The 16,500-nt window shown below is 36.4% G+C and overlaps 1 protein-coding gene and 1 long non-coding RNA gene across 3 annotated transcripts in view; both read left to right on the forward strand.

Annotated features, from left to right (window-relative positions):
- LOC138128796 (uncharacterized) overlaps positions 1-16,500 on the forward strand; it is a 42,520-nt gene that overhangs the window by 14,986 nt on the left and 11,034 nt on the right. The gene's annotated exons all lie outside the window — the stretch shown is intronic.
- Positions 6,970-8,134, forward strand: LOC138128610 (uncharacterized). The gene is made up of 2 exons (XR_011158799.1): positions 6,970-7,090; positions 7,139-8,134. It is a non-coding gene; the product is annotated as an uncharacterized lncRNA (long non-coding RNA).

Below are 16,500 nucleotides of genomic sequence, written 5' to 3' on the forward strand. Positions count from 1 at the left end.
GACGCTCCATCAGTGGCCATTATACTCAAGCAGCTGTGGTCCGGCGCAGAGCATAAAATTAAGCCACGCCACCCATTAATGAGGATATGGAACTTTGACAAACATCTGGAAATCTTTATTTTTTTTAATGCTTTGTATCTAGTCCCAAAAAGATTCCGACTATTATTATTATTACTTCTCGTTTTGTGTATTTTTTCCCTGATTTGACCCGTTTTTCAGAGCAATATGCTCTTCGAGAACTGCCACTCTGGAAATCTCATTACGCGTAAATCCCACTTCTGAAATAATCCGAAAAAATCCCCGTTTATTGATACTAGCAGCCGCGTCGGCGAAGACATCTCCCCCAAATTGCCTCTTCAATCGCTTTAATGTATTCGAACGGCGCAAAACTCATTACATCCGATCTCCCGCATTACGACATTACGCAAAATATGAAATTCAAATGTGACGGCGCCTTTCTTCGGCCGAATTCGACCGGATTCGGTCGCACCAACGCACTTCCTCGACCGAGAAATTAATTCGTTATCGAGCGAATCGAGTTTGTTCAATTTTCGAAGTCGTTAACACGAGGATGATTAATACCTGGAGATACCCGTCGAAAGCATTAACCCGTGTTTATGTAAATGAGCGCACGCGACGCGACCTCCGACACGAAAACGTTAATCATTCAGGAAATTCTTCACTTTCTTCGTGTTTCGGTCAAAACCACTTTTACTCTTCGGTTCGGGGACAATTGGGTCGATTTTCGATTTGGTCACGGTCAATTATGAAGGAACTTTAATTAAGTCATGTCAATAATACCAGTTCTAGACCACGTGTGATTTGGACCCCTTTTAAATGATTTTTAAAATCCTAAATATTAGCTTGATTTCAACCAATTTTACTTCATTTTCGACCCCTTTTCAAATATTGTAAATGGCAAAATAATTTTTCTTTTCAAAATATTTCATATAACTCGTTTTAAATGCATTCTCGCGAAGTATGTGATGTTCTTGCAGTTCACGATTGGAATGACGCATTCTTGTCAAGGTCATCTTTTCTAGAATAATTTTAACAGATTTTTCATTCATTATTCATTCTTTGGGCTCTCATGGTCGGGGCTGCTCTACCAGTTCAAGCAGCGGTGGTCCGGCGCAGAGCACGAAATTAAGCCACGCCATCCATTAATGGGGAATGGATCGTTGACAAACATCTGACACTTGAAAAGAGTTTCTCGTCTTTGCATTACATGTTCGAAAAAAATTTCTTTTTGCGTGGAGCAAAATGATAAACCAAACAATTATTTTTTCAAAACCGACTAATTGAGTAAGTGCATCTTTCACTGTTAAAATGAAACAATTTATAAATTGTACGTGATTCTAGTAAACCAGTTGCGGAGAATTAAAGAACATTAGTATTTCTTCTAATGATGATGATGAACTTCGTATGAAATTTACCCATCCAAAAATCACAAGAAATGGTGTTTAGGATGATTGTTTTATAAACAACTACATTCAGTTATTGTTCATTAATAGTCATGTTAATATCTCAGATTTCTCTTGTGGAATAAATGCCAGGCTTAATTTGTGGCAATGCTAAAAGTAGCAAGAATGACAGTGGTATTGCTATATTAATTAATAATGTATTAAGTAAAAATGTAAGATATTCAATAAGGAAGATGGTCTTTTTAAGTCTACAAATATCTTGTTTTATTAAAAATCTATTTCAGCTGTTGATGATATAGTGTGTGATTTACTTGTTTCTGATATTTCTATTACTTCAATTCCTGGACTAGAATTAGTAGTGGTAGAGCAAAAAAAGATAATCTGGATGCACTAAATAATAATTTTATTATAGATACACTAATTTCGATTTTATAAAAATATATACAGGGTGTATCCGAATTCGACCGACAAAATTTTAGAGCAGTTTCTACGATCAAAAATAAGCATAAAACTCTTAATACATATGGAGTCAAAAACGCTTAATTTGCGAGATAATCAACAAAAACGTAAAAACAATTACGATCTGAATTCCTTGGATTTTATGGGGTTAGGTATCTGTGCATTGAACAGGGGGGCGAAATTTTGACAATTTTTGTAAATTGTACATACCTCCTTTTTATTTTTGTACGTTTCATCAAAAAATTCCACCCGATTCCTTTTGTTGCTGGTAGAACTTTTTAGCCGATTATCTCGCAAACTAAGCATTTTTGACCCCATATGCATTAAGAGTCGTTAGCTTATTTTTGATCATAGAATCTGCCCTGAAAGTTTGTCGGTCGAATTCGGATACACCCTGTATAATAAAATAGTTTTTTTTTCTATAGCAAATGTTAAAGTGTGCTTTCACTCCTATCTATTCAAATCAAAAGGTCAAGTAGCATTTTAACCGCAAGGGTAGATAAAGTGCTACTTTAACAGCAAGGGTAGATAAAGTAATATATTTTTTTTATTACCCTAACAACGATCATGCTACCAATATTTTAAAATGTAAAAAAGCTTAAATTTATGATTTTAAAAATTTGCTTAGAAGTCGAAAAATCAAGTTAAATTTATTAATCCCTTAACTAATTTTATTTCCGTATTTACGTATTATCCAGAACTGGTACTGACATATCCACTCATTCTGTCGGCAATAAACCATCCATTGTCTTTAACTCAGTCACGAATTTAATTACGACTGAGTCAGATAGTTCCTCGACGAGTCCTCTGCGCTGCAACGACTTAACTGTTGTTAACATGCACCGGGTCTAACGTCAATCAATCACTTAAAGGCACCGACTTGATTCCTAACTGTAAAGGATAAGAGCAGGAAGCGTTCTATTCCTGGAACTATTTGTTCAAACCATTTCGAAGATAAACGAATTAACTTGTTATAATCGAGTTAGAAAGCGTGACAGGTCGAAAATTCAATTAATGGGAAACAAAACGAAAATTTTTACACTGGTGGTAGTAGAGTTTGTAATTGTGGTAGCTTGACGAGGAAGTGCTGATGTTCAACAGGTAGTTGCTTATTAAAATCTTCAATACACTTTACTGCACTGTGACAGTTTGTATTGTAACTTTTTTTTTTAAAGAGAATTAACAAGTTTCAATTTATTCACTAAATAATATACAGGGTGACTTCGAAAGTAGTGCAGATATTTTAACCACGAGCTACTGGCTTCATGTAGAACTCGGAAAAAATATTTAAAACATTCTGTCTCAGCTACAATTTTTTTTAATTGCTTTTAGTCTTCGACGTTGTTCCACAACCTCGTAGGTAAAATTTCGGCACATTTTAAAAATACACCCTGTATATCATATTTTATAAAACGTACACCAATGCGGTTTTCTTGTTTTAAAGCATATTTGCTATAGGTTACTTCGCATTGGCGTACATTTTATAAAACATGATATACAGGGTGTATTTTTAAAATGTGCCGAAATTTTACCTACGAGCTGTTAGGACAACGTAGAAAACTAAAAGCAATTTAAAAAAATTGTAGCTCAAAAAATAAATGTCATTTTATTTTTTGACATAGAATTTTTTAAATATTTTTTCCGAGTTCTACATGAAGCCAGTAGCTCGTGGTTAAAATATCTGCACAACTTTCAAAGTCACCCTGTATAATAGTCAACAGAGAGTGAAATTCCTAATTTGAGGGATTATTATTAGTATTATAAAGGTGGGCACGATATCGAGGCCGGATTGAAGTTATCAAAGCACTTGTATAACATCGGGTGTTTAAATCTAACCTCACTTTTTGCGTTGTTTGTGTTTTTACTCTGCAGACGTGCGAGTGGTACGTTCACAATCGACTCTTCAACGCCAGCTTTGAGGATAAATTTAAATGAACACCCGATACTTTCTTCTGCGTTGTAAATGCCTCTTTATTTGAAATCTTTAAAGAATTTGATTTTGCTTTTATTGAAACCTTGTCATCCGTTTCTCTTAAAAGTTTCCGACTTTCTTCTTTCTGTACCAAACCTACATTTTTTTTTTCGTTCTTCCTTTCTTCAATCAGGATTTTTTCTGTTTTTACAACAATAAAAAATATTATAGTATTTTCTATTTGCAATCATTCCATTTCTTTTAATTTTCAATTGTTGATTTCTCTAGGATTTTTCTTCATTTCAATCTCTTTATCTATTGTATTTATTCCATTCTGTATTTTTACTATTATTATGAAAAAATATGGTAATTTTATTTTACTCTACATATTTCATTTGTAATTGCTTCTTCATTCGCACTTCCTTTACATTTCATTATCATGTTTTTGTAGCAACTGTTTCACTCTAAATGTTCACTTCATAGCTCTTATTTTTAAAATTATTTCTTAACTAATGACATTCGATTTTATAATAATTTATTTGGACTGTTCAATGGACTTTGTAAATCGTATTTAACAGAAAGACATCATAAAATAAAAATCCATGAAATTAAAGCAAAATACACCATTGTTGACTCATGGAACGCCCCAACGTTCAGCACTAAGTCCTATTTCAGATCCCATTGTAGAGGTGTTGGATTCTGTCATGGGCTGTGACCTTGGAAATATCTGCGCGAAGGTGGAGAAATAAACGATTTGTAGCGCCTGCTTGAGACCGATATTCGTCGTTTGCGCAGATATGACTCATAGCCCATGAGAAAATCCAAGACATCTACCACCAAAATGTCTGCTTCATTCTTTCCACCTTTGCTTTGATGATTAAACCACAATATTATAATTATTACTTTTAAATTTTTTGTTCTGACCTCTTTTCATCATTCTTTGCAGCAATTACATTCCAAAATTTTCTACTTCTTTATTTTTTCCATGGAAATTCCGTCCTTCTGCTTCTACCTGTTGTCTACGGTTCTTGAGTCGTAAAATTCAACCAAAACCAATCTCCACACCGTGTATCAGAAGTAGTTTCGCAACAACTTCCCATTAGCAACATGCTAGCTAATCTTCATCTCTTGCCATTGTAGTCTTTCGCTGTAACAGTATTCTCTTCCCCGAGTCCACCCCTTTCAAGACGTCTCTTCGTGGCGATACCGTTAATCGAATTAGAAAGCGCGACTCCTCGCACAAAAACAAAAAGGAAAATGATCGCTCAAAATAAGACGTAACGGTGCGCAATCTCTTTATAATACTCATCAACCGCGTAAAAAGCGTATACCAGAGGTGGCATCGAACACATGTCGCGAATTATTCCGGTCCGCAAGTTGTACCGCAACGATCTCGAAATCGTTATGTAGGAATCGGCGGGTGCGCCTCAGGGCTTTTCCGGGCACCGCAACTGTTCCCGGACGAATGTAACTTTTGTGATCGCATCTGTGTCACTTGAACGAGCCGATTCTTCTCGTCGATACGGTTTCGCGAGTAAAAGCGTGAAACGTTATTTATGTAGAATTTAAATGGCGCGCATAGACCACGAAGGTATTAAAAGCTCCGCTGGTAACTGCGTTTCGCATGCGTTGCTGCTTCCGAGCGGTGTTACGCACGGATTTACATTTTCTGGTACCTGCCACGCATGCATATTCATCTTCAATTGAGGTGGCTCGAAGAGCGGATCGAAGCCTCTCGATGACCTTGTATCGATTGACCTTCCGCTGTTGCGAGCTTTTTCTCTGTTGTTTCCAGTCGGATTGACTGTATATTACACTTGTCGCTTACGGCTGGGTCGCATTAAATCATCCATTACAGTTTAACTTTCACTCTCCGGATGTGAGTATGTATATGAGTTTATTAGGTCCCCAGCGGCGTTATTACGACTTAATAACACACTTCTTGCTTAGTTCGTTTTGTTTTGTCTCTTGTTATTTACGGCTCTTGCACTGAGCATATCATTTTAATTATCTCGAAATCGTGATCGACAATTACACAGCGCTGGTCCGAACGCACCGCCCTGTGGACTACTAACTTACTCCAACCAAGACAAAAGTTGTTTTTTTTTTGTTGCCTTATTAAAATTGCTATTTTGGAGATTCTTATGCGCAGCATAATATTTTTCGTTTTGGGATCAGTAGTACCAAAACGCAAATAATTTTCAATAATACTTTTACAAAAAGCAAGAATCGCTTGTCATTAAAGCTGTTGGAAGTATTAGTAATGTTTGTTTCGTACAATGCTTTGAAAAAAAAAATTCTATTTGGCACAATTCACATGAAGAAGTAGGTACCGTGCGATCGAAAATAAAAAAAATCGAGATGGCCATGATTAATACACTTCAGTTGGCAGCACGTAAAAATTTAATTCAAATGTCATTACAATGGTAATTGTCATTATGTAGCGTTACGAAACGCCACAATGGCGATTGGCCGGAGTAGGAGGCCACGAGGTCCTACTTATGCTCGCGGGGCTAATAGACCGCAGTTCGAAGACCCGGAACTAGCAGTTAACGCACGGCATTTGGCAACGCGACGCGCCCACCCTGCCTTCAAGTTTTTTTACGTCGCTCATTCCGGAAGCGGAAAGTTTCAATTTAGAGTCATTTGTGCCAGCCACCACGGGGGGGCTGGAAGAACACATGTTACCCCCGCAAATGTCAGGCTGAGGTGGCCTCACGCCTCTAGGTTGGCGAGCTGCAACCTATCTTTCAGAACCCCACTTTCACTTTCTCTTTCTCTTCACTTTCTCTTCTTCTCTTCTCAGCGATAGGTGACCGTACGGCAATGTTGGGTCCCTTTTCCTCTTTAGTAACTTGCCGGAAAGTCATCTCCTTCTTTTCAACCCCATCTTTCTTCCTGTCCTTTTTTTGACCTGCGAGTTACGGCAATTAACATCAGGATAGACGTGCACGACTTACCGACACAATACCGTCCAAAATCTGAATTCTCCCGCTCGGTATAATTTCGAGGTAAACAAACCGACGCCATGACGGTCCACCTGTCATGACACGCGCACGTGTAGTACCACCGGAAATGCACATTTTTGATTGCGCAGTACCACGCAAGCGCAGCCCGCCTTATAGCACAACTGAATAAGGTCGAGAATCGCGCGCGTGACGATTTTCGCGATTTATGGGACTGCGGTACCGAGATTAAAAATGCGGAAGTCGGACACTTCGTCGAGAGCCGTCGAAGCGACGCCAGCGAAGCGCCTTTTAGAGTTCGTGGTCGAGTGACCCCTCGCACTATAGAGGTAATTATCGTTCAATTTTGAATTCATTTCACTAAGACCATGTATTAGGGGTGGTTCGATCCAGTTTAGAGTCAATCCCGTTTGGATGAATTGATCCAGTACCGTATCGCAACTTTAGAGTACCGAAAATTTTTGAGTAAAGGAGTGCCGGAAGGACTTCGATTTAGCGCCAAGAACCCCCTTTTTCGCTGAAAGGTAATTACCGAATCTTCCGATTTTCACAACACTAACGACAATTCGTTAGGGGTCGTTCGCAGGGCGATTCGTAGCCAGATCGTTCGCAGGGCGATTCGTAGCCAGATCGTTCGCAGAGGCGACCATTTTGGAGAACATCGTTCGCAGAGGCGATCGTTTATTTTGAGCACCGTATCGCCAAGGTCACACCGCAAGTCAAAAGGACGCTATTCGAGGAGACAACAGACCCGTCATAAAGCTAAGTCGCCATATTTTTTACCGCGGCATTGCAAAATTTAGGAACGCCTCGAATTTCTCGCTTCTCGCTTTCATAATTTTTGTATGTTCACTAAATTTTTTGAAACTTTGCAAATGTTTAGAATTTTTTTGTAAGAACCTTTTCATTCAATCTCCAGTGTCAACTTAAAGAAATTTCAGTCAAATTTAACGTTTCGGAACTTCACCGATTTAAACTTTCCTATCAGGATCAATTTTAATTTTTTTGTCAAGGTGACACCCCAATCTTGACCTTGGGTTTCATTAAGTTTACATTTAATAATTAGCTCGATCAGAAGGAAGTCTAAGTTCGGGAGGTTCCTCATCAGGAATCTAAACATCTTTTATTTCGTCGAAGAATATCATGTTTAGTTTAAGATTCGGTCACATGTGAAAGAAAAGCTTTTCTGGTTACGACCAAAGTAGATATTAAGGCCACCAAAAAGTACTGGTTCCGCATCTTTCAATTTTCATCTAGTAGTTACAAGCGAACCATTATCGCATTCGTGTGAACCAGTACCGAACCACCAAATACTGTTCTGTGGATAATTTTGCAGTAACCGAATAAACCAAAATTTGTTTAACGATCAGAAAGCGTTTGCTTTTACTTACCTTCGACGAGTAAGATCTGAGCACTTGTCCCGGCAGCTGGACAAGCAACAACCAGCTCAAGACAATAGCTGCCTGGCGCCCATTTTTTTAAAAATCCGAACCCACGCCCTCTGCCCCGAAAAACCCCCTGGGAGCCCGGAGCTGTCACTGGCCAACTTTTGGTCACAATTATTAATTATTGACTATTAAAATTTGCTATTACAATATGTTCACTTTAGAGCAACAAATTTTCATTGTCCAGTGTTTCTTCAGCAATGGAGAAAGGCTTGGTCCCATTTGACACCTCGAGTTTTTGAGGAATTTCAACAAAAGTTTCCGGACTTTCAAGGCACTTAACCAACAACTTGCCCAGAAAGTCTACAAATGCGTAAACATGTTTTTGGAAACAGGTAGTCTTCTGTGCAAAAAAGGCAGTAGATGACCGACAAAAAGATCAGCTGAAAATATTGAAGAGGGTGAACAATGAATTATTGCAGAGATTAATCCAAGAAACTAACCTATAATTTGGTACAGTTCAGCTTATCCTTAAAAAAGATTTGCACTTTTTTCTCTATCGTGTGTCTGTTGTGCATGAAATTACCCCTTGACAATAAGAGCCCCCACAACCGACAACAACCGCACTGGATAATACTGATTGGTCGATCTTGGATCGATTTATAAACAAGCGGCGTGCGCATGCTTCGTGCTCATCGTGACGTTAAATAAAGGTGCGGAAGTTTTAAATCTCATTGTTTCATTGCACTAGCTGAGGAAATTCTTTTATAACCGACGGGTCACACAAAATTCTTTATGAAAATCAAGAAGATTTCAACATTCTCAAAATCACTAACCTAACTTTTAAGACTGACATCTGATAATTGAAATTTTAACGAATTGCCAACTGAAATTCTTGGTCACAGCCAAGTCAAATTTTTTTTCGATCTCGGGGTACTTATAAGTATTTACAATATCTTCTAACTTTTTTTTGAAATCTCTAATTCTGATTTAAAAGAATTGTCGTTTAGTGGTTAGTGAAGAAACTGAGTCATCCTGGAGAATTCTTCAATTTAAATTTTGAAAAAATCTGAGTTAAAGATGTAAATGTTTAGTCTTCGGGATTTTTTCTTCATGCGCCGTTGAATAATCTTTTACAGAAGTTCTGATTCTTAACTCAGTAACTTAATTCCTTTTTCATTCAGATCCATATGCTATACCTTTTTTCTTCGGTACGATTTCAGTTTTGGGAACAATAAAAGACCAAACTAGGTCTGCCAGATCCCGATTCTGTTGCTAAAATTCAGATTCTCTAAATTCAAAAATATTGTTCTACTATATTCTTTTGAGATAATGGCACTTCCTCATTATAAGTTATTAATAGCTTCCAGGGAACTTTCTGGGAGCAGTTTTTCTTTCAATACATTCTTTTGCTAAATGAAATTGTATAGTCTATTCTTGTACATTCAGAAATTCGAAGTGGAAGAATCTGCTTTGGAAAGATACCCTTTTGACCTAAACACCAACAACATTTTCATTGGCTCTTTTGTAGATTCTTCAATGAATCCGGTAACATTTTTCTCTCAACTTTCATAAAAGCACAAAAAACTAGTTCGTCCCGAAATTCTAAAATAAACTTCAATTCCTTCATTTCTTTATCTTTATCCGCCTCTCTTGTAACACTTCTTCGTTCCTTGCTTATTCTTCCTTGATAGTAGCTTTAAGAACCTGTCTTGGTAGTTTCGAGAATAACAGCAGACCAGACCAGGACTGTCAGGTAGATCCTTCTGTTGTTAGAAGCTAGGTTGTCTAATTTCTTCCAATTTTGTTTTGAGATAACAGAGCTTCTGCTTCCTAGAACAAGATGAACCCATAGGATTTTGACAGGGCAATACAATTACAGCTAAAATATTGTATCGGTCCTGGCAGTCATGAATTCAATAACATTTTTACTTCGACATTCTAGAAGGCAGAAAACTAGTTTCTTCTGAATTTCTAGAATGGGGATTTGCAACACACCCTGCATTGACTTTGTCTCCTTAAACACATTTTGTTGTGGTTTGGTTTTTAGTCACCAATCGTCCAATATTCCTTTCTTCACAATATCAATAGGATATATTCTTCAGTAATATCTTTCAAAGAACTTTCTTGGAGGAGTTTGTTTCCAATAGACTCTTTTGCCAAGTGGAATTGGAAATGGAATGATCTACGTAGAAAGATAGAACTCGAATCTTATGATATGTACAGCAACAGCTCCACTGTGTTAATAATGACAGAAATTTCTGTTGGCCATCTTGTAGATTTTTTGAATCAAGGTCGTTGATGCATTTTTCTCAGTTTTTATAAAAAGTCAAAGATTATTTTGTTCTGAACATATAATGTACTTACTTCAATTTTTCAATTTCTTGGTCTTTCTTGCTCTTCTTTGTTTTTCTTTTGATGCTTTGAAAAATTGTCTTGTGGTGTCTGTTTTCATTACTGTGCGTTGAAATTCGAAGCATAATTCATACACTTAATTAAAACCTTGTCACTAATCAGTTTTGAATATTTTCAAAATTTGCTCCAGCCAAGGAGTTACGCTTGATGATATATTGACAATCACGTCATAGATTTCCGTGGTGGACTAAATAAGAACTCATTGGTAAAATGTTACGCCACCAACCACTTAAAGATCCTTTCGCTGTAGCAACTATATTGCGGAAATCTATTTGATAAAATCTATGATAAGTGTTGAAAAAATCATTAAATAGTTAAATATGTCCCTAAAAAATTTTACTTGTAACAAAATTACTACTAAATATTAAGCAAAATCATAAAGTTTATGTTTTTAACACCACCAATAAAACTTTTTCATAACCTTCCTTTATTATGTAAAAGCTTTTTAACCTGGCTAAGATAATAAAAATCAAGAACAACAAGAAAACAAATCAACCTCATCTGTTTTTTCATCGAAACGTCTGTCTTAGCTTGATCGTACACATATGTATACTTGCTATACACAGTCGTTTTATTGGTTGCCTATCTCTGGAAAAATCTATTACATATTAATTAGTTCATTATTAATGCTTATCTCCAATGGTAAAACCCATTTTTCCACTTATTCTGGGATAATTGTTGCTTACAATTACAGGAAAAGTCCGTAAACTTTGCCGAATCCGAAAACTTTTTTTTTTTTCAAGGTTAACGACAACACCGTTACTTTAAAATTGACATTTCTTTGACAGTTCACCACTAAATCTGCTTACCAGTGGCGTCGCGTTTCCCAATAAAGCTGGTAAATTGCGCATTCTTACGAATGTAAAATGTTGCTCTTGTTTTTTTATAAATTTTCTCCATTATCAGATAATAATAATAAAATGCACAATTATAATTCCAACGTCTAAGATTATAAAGTAGCTTTTGAAACACAAATTGTCTACGCCCATGCATTGAACGCTTATTTGCATAGAATTTCGCTACGACATGACCGATAATTTGCAAACGCCTGCTCTGATTTGTTTTGTTCTTGATCACTTTGTAGATGTATCCCATGATAATGTAGAAATTATTAAAATAAAATTTATAGTCTACTCTGTTTCCTCAAGACTGAAGCATTATAGGTACCGTTAACCTAACATTATACGTATTATTTTCAATCTAATCAACTCTAGAGTACCAATTATAAAATATTGTTTCATAATTATTATACATATTAGTATTTGTAAACCAGTTAAAAAATTACTTTACTTTCTCTTTCACCATACTAAGAGACAATTTTATCTCTTTGTGCCAACATGCTGGTGGTGTGATTAGTTTCTACAAATGAGTGCAAAACATGCTAAAGTATTTGTGTTATCAAATCCAAATTAATTAAAACGTTCTCAAAGGAAATATTTCTCTATTCCGTCCATTCATCGACGTAATTTGCACAGCACATTGAGAAAATTTTCTAGGATTTTTCATTCGCTAGCAAAACACAAACCAAACAAGTAACAGATAAACAACACCTGATACACTTTGTGTTAAACAATACTTTGCTATAATAACAATAAAACAACTATAAACGTAAGCCAGGACATGCAAAACCTACATAACTCGGTAATTAATGTTGGCTACTAAACACGACACGATAATAATATAATGATCGTTTTTGTACTGAATGAACATTTATCTTTGAAGCATTGTCACTTTTTTTCTGTAAAATGCTCCATTAACTACGCTGTTCTTCACATGATTCATTAACTCACATCCGCTCTGCATCAAGATCGAATAACTTGAAGAGTTTAACTCTTATTGATCCAATTTCGCACCTTAATAGAAATAATTCACCAATAGGTGAGTCTTCTGTTGTCCAGAATGAAAATATGATATCGAAGACCGGGCAGTTGTAAAACCGAAAAATATGTGTATAATAAAAGTAAAGTAGCTGGGTCGTAACGTTGTTAAAAACCTGAGTGGTATGGCTGCTATAAAATGTGAGCTATGGAAAACCGTCTGGTGTTTACAGTATGAAAGCTTTAAAATGTTCAACGCTTGGCCGTGGTATTAGCACATAAACGTAAAAGAATGGATGATAGTGCATGCATAATCAGCTGAAACGATCCACTTGGCTGAAACTAAAAACACATTAAAGCAAACGCTCTCATGACATGTACATTCATTTCTCGATCGTCAGAAATAATGTCTTCGTCGTTTTCATGAGAAAATTCCTTCCAGAGCGATACAGTTCTCAGCATATTCATGTATTAGACCCATTATAAAACCTTCACGTCTGGATATTTTTTAAATACAAATTGTATTATTTCATTATCGAAAATGATGAAATTATGGATAGCAAAGATTGCTGAACAGCAGCCCCGTAGATGCGTGGCAAACGCGTCTGGTTTAAATTCGGGAGGTCCGGGGTTCAAATCCCTGACCGGACTGTAGTTGGAAGAGGTTTTTTTTCAGAGGTGGACTCTCATACACAGGAAGCGAATGCTGCTCCAGTGACCATATCCTCTGAAAACACTCGAATTTGACAGTGGTCCCACCCAAGGGTCAGGCCGGAATATGGTATATGGAATATGGGCGCAATAACGGTCTCTAGTCGAAGAGCCCTCAGTCATAACAGTCCAGTGTTTTTTCCGCGGCAGTCTTTCAAGATTCTCATTTGGGACCAATGTTACTATATCTCTTTTGTGAATTACGAGTATGTAAGAAAGTTTTTCATTACAAGTACTTTATAATTTCATATTTGAAAATATCTATTTATGAAAATTGCTTCTTATATTGATGATTACAATCTGTAAATTTGTGAAAAATATTAAGATTTTCCTGTAAAAACAATTAGAAAAACTTAAACGTTATTAAAATCTTATGACAAACTTGTTTACTTTAATGAATTTGGCTGATCAATACCATTAAAGACATGTGGGATTTACTTACTTAACTGTTATTTGGAACTGAAGAAGAAGTTGTGTCTTCTAAAATGTAAAATATGCTGAAAAATATTTAATTCCTGGACCAACTTAACTACCGATAACAATTTATAACAAATCTTTTTACGCTCGAATACTTGAATAATAAGTAAAAAAATATAAAGGAAACGCATTACGACACATGTAAACAGTTTTTGATTTATGCAGAGAGAGGTCATAGTAAAAGTAGATTTTATAGTTTGTAAGTTATTATGTCATCTACACATAAAATAAGTTACAAGTGAATAATGTTATATTAATTAAAATTGGACCTAGAACTGAACCAATGTAAAAAGAGAGCTACAGGAAATGTTTCGTTTACATTTACAACGTGACAACCGCAAGTAAGGTGTGAATGTGTCAAATCTAGCACGCTGAAGGAAGAATTGTAGGTTTCAAGTTTAAGAAATAATATTTGGTAAGATATGTATTACTTTTTATAAAAAAAAATTACTGAGTCATTTCTTTGGAGAGCTGGGGCTCTTTCACTCTTTCAAAAATCGCATCGAGGAAACCATAAATCGAACACACTTTTCTCCATCCTAGGCCGAGTTGTCTTCGGATTTCCAAGACCTTTCTAGGAAAAGTTTCCAGCACAAGATTCATATAAATCTTTACGGACACGTCGTACATGCAGTAATTCCCGAACCAGCCGCAAAAATAACTAAATGCAAATAACGTGAAAGGCAGGCTGTTTACCTTTCCTAACCCCAAACTATGCAAATTTCAAATACCAATCGGAGTTTTTCAGTGAAATTCCCCTATTTGCAGAACACTCGATTTCAAACATATTTGCAGAGTAATCGGCCTCTGCCAACATGAAATTTTTCAAAATTGAGGTCGGCAAGAAACAAGCAATTGCGGTTCGACTGTTAAAAGTAAAAGTAAATGTACGTTTTGTCAAAAAACTGGCGATAATTTAGAACGCTCGATTAAAACCGTCGTGTCAGTAATTAAGGAGTTAATTACAAAACAGGTGTTTTTGATTAAAGGAGTTTTTCACGGCCACACTATATTCAGCGCGCTGGTCTCAACATGGATCACTTCCAGTCGGCGTTGCCACATTGACAAAGTTACCTGTTTTACAGGAAAAATTCGTCTGCTGCTAAAAAATAGAAAATGCCACAGAAACGGGTTGTTTGTTGCAACTAATTTGGCAGCGAAAAATCTATCTTATAATGTTTTTTCTACTTTGCGTCTTAATGACTACTAAAACACCAAAAATAGTGTTTTAATGGAGGCTATTAAGATACTGTTTTTGGAAACTTTTATTTCTGTCATATTGGCAGTATCACGCAATTTATGTTAGTGGACCTTGAATATTCAACAAAATGAAACGTCAGTTGACAAACAATAACAATCAGAACAGAATTACCAACCCAAACAAATTAAGAGCAAAGTAAAAAAAAAACTGTATTACACTCGTTTTATAAAACATTTTGTCGCACTTGCTACCCGCGCGTGCGACAATATTCTTTATCTACGCCCGTGGGATAAATGAGAATGACGTGCGATAAGAACTTCATTACCGCACGCACTTTCGTTACCACACCCATTTTCATGCATGCTTTTTTAACAATTAATCAAAATTTAAATTTAATAAACATTCAACTACAAGAACAATTGATATATTTTTATAAATATTAGTTGTTGTGAATTTTTACCTACTATATTAAATTCTACGTTATTAGTAGTGGTAGATTCCCACTTCGGTGAAAAAAAATGATTTTTTATTCTGGGCGGGCGTCGATAAAGTATTGTACAATACACGTGTGGATAACGCATCATTAACAGACTTGTGCGATTACACAACTCGGCTTCGCCTCATTGTGCAAATTTCGCACGCGTTTGTTAATAATGCTCTTATCCCACTTGTATCGTAAATATCTATTAACAAATTAAGAAATTAAACTAACACTAACACTAACTTCTAATAAATTAGAAGAAATATAAATAATAAAATATAAATAAAATAATAAAAGAACGACGCTTAGAATGAAAATGTAAAGAAATGTAAGACGTGGGGTGAATCGACCGCACGTCGCTTAATTTAAATTCGACGAGACAGTAAAAGCGAGGCGAGCTCACTAGACCGCGATGTACTCGACACAGATTGATCGTTATTGTGGAGCTCCCTGACGTCGTATCGTGATGAAACAACGTGCAGAACACATCAGGAATTGTCTCTTTCAAACAATATTCGTTCGAAGAAAATCGATTCATTAGTTTTTAAGTTGAACAGATTTAAACAGAAAACCAGCCAAAAATTCTAAAACTGCTAAAATGTCCATTTGGCACAAGTTAGTGTTATTCTAATTAATTTTTCATTATTATTATTATCTTCTCAAACGAATAGTCGACCAATTAAATCACACAGGCACCATGACAAGGTCAAAAAACAAATTTTTGGCCCCTTCTGTTGGAATGTCTTGTTTACTGCAAGTACCACAGAACGAAGACGAGATCATTACTAGTGGAAGGCATGCTCGACCACTACCCGTCCATTACACAAATTACTGCAGAGAAATTAGCGTTGTTAGTCGATCAACTTTCTTCTTTTTATTGCGATTTCTTCGCGAAGATGCAATCTGACCCGCTTAGCGAACAATTAATTCCGTTGAACTAGGTGGGAGCAGGACTGTGGACCGAAAGACTGGTCGATTGTTCGACGAGAGGTACGCGCGACACATGTCGAACACGTCGATTGTTAACGACGGCCGCGAGATAACAGTAACGACGGCTTTAACTGTTACGCAACGAAATAATGACCTAACTGTAACCCATCATCATATTGGAAATTTGTAATGTACAAGATGGCCGACGCCACAACATCTGTTCCATTCGTAACAATCCAGAGAGCTCTAATTTATTCTGTTTGTTTGGAATAACGGGCCCTCGGGGATTAACAGGGCCGGTTCGGATTGGGGAGATTCGGCG

The sequence above is a fragment of the Tenebrio molitor genome, chromosome 4 (assembly GCF_963966145.1).
Source record: "Tenebrio molitor chromosome 4, icTenMoli1.1, whole genome shotgun sequence".
Lineage (NCBI taxonomy): Eukaryota > Metazoa > Arthropoda > Insecta > Coleoptera > Tenebrionidae > Tenebrio > Tenebrio molitor.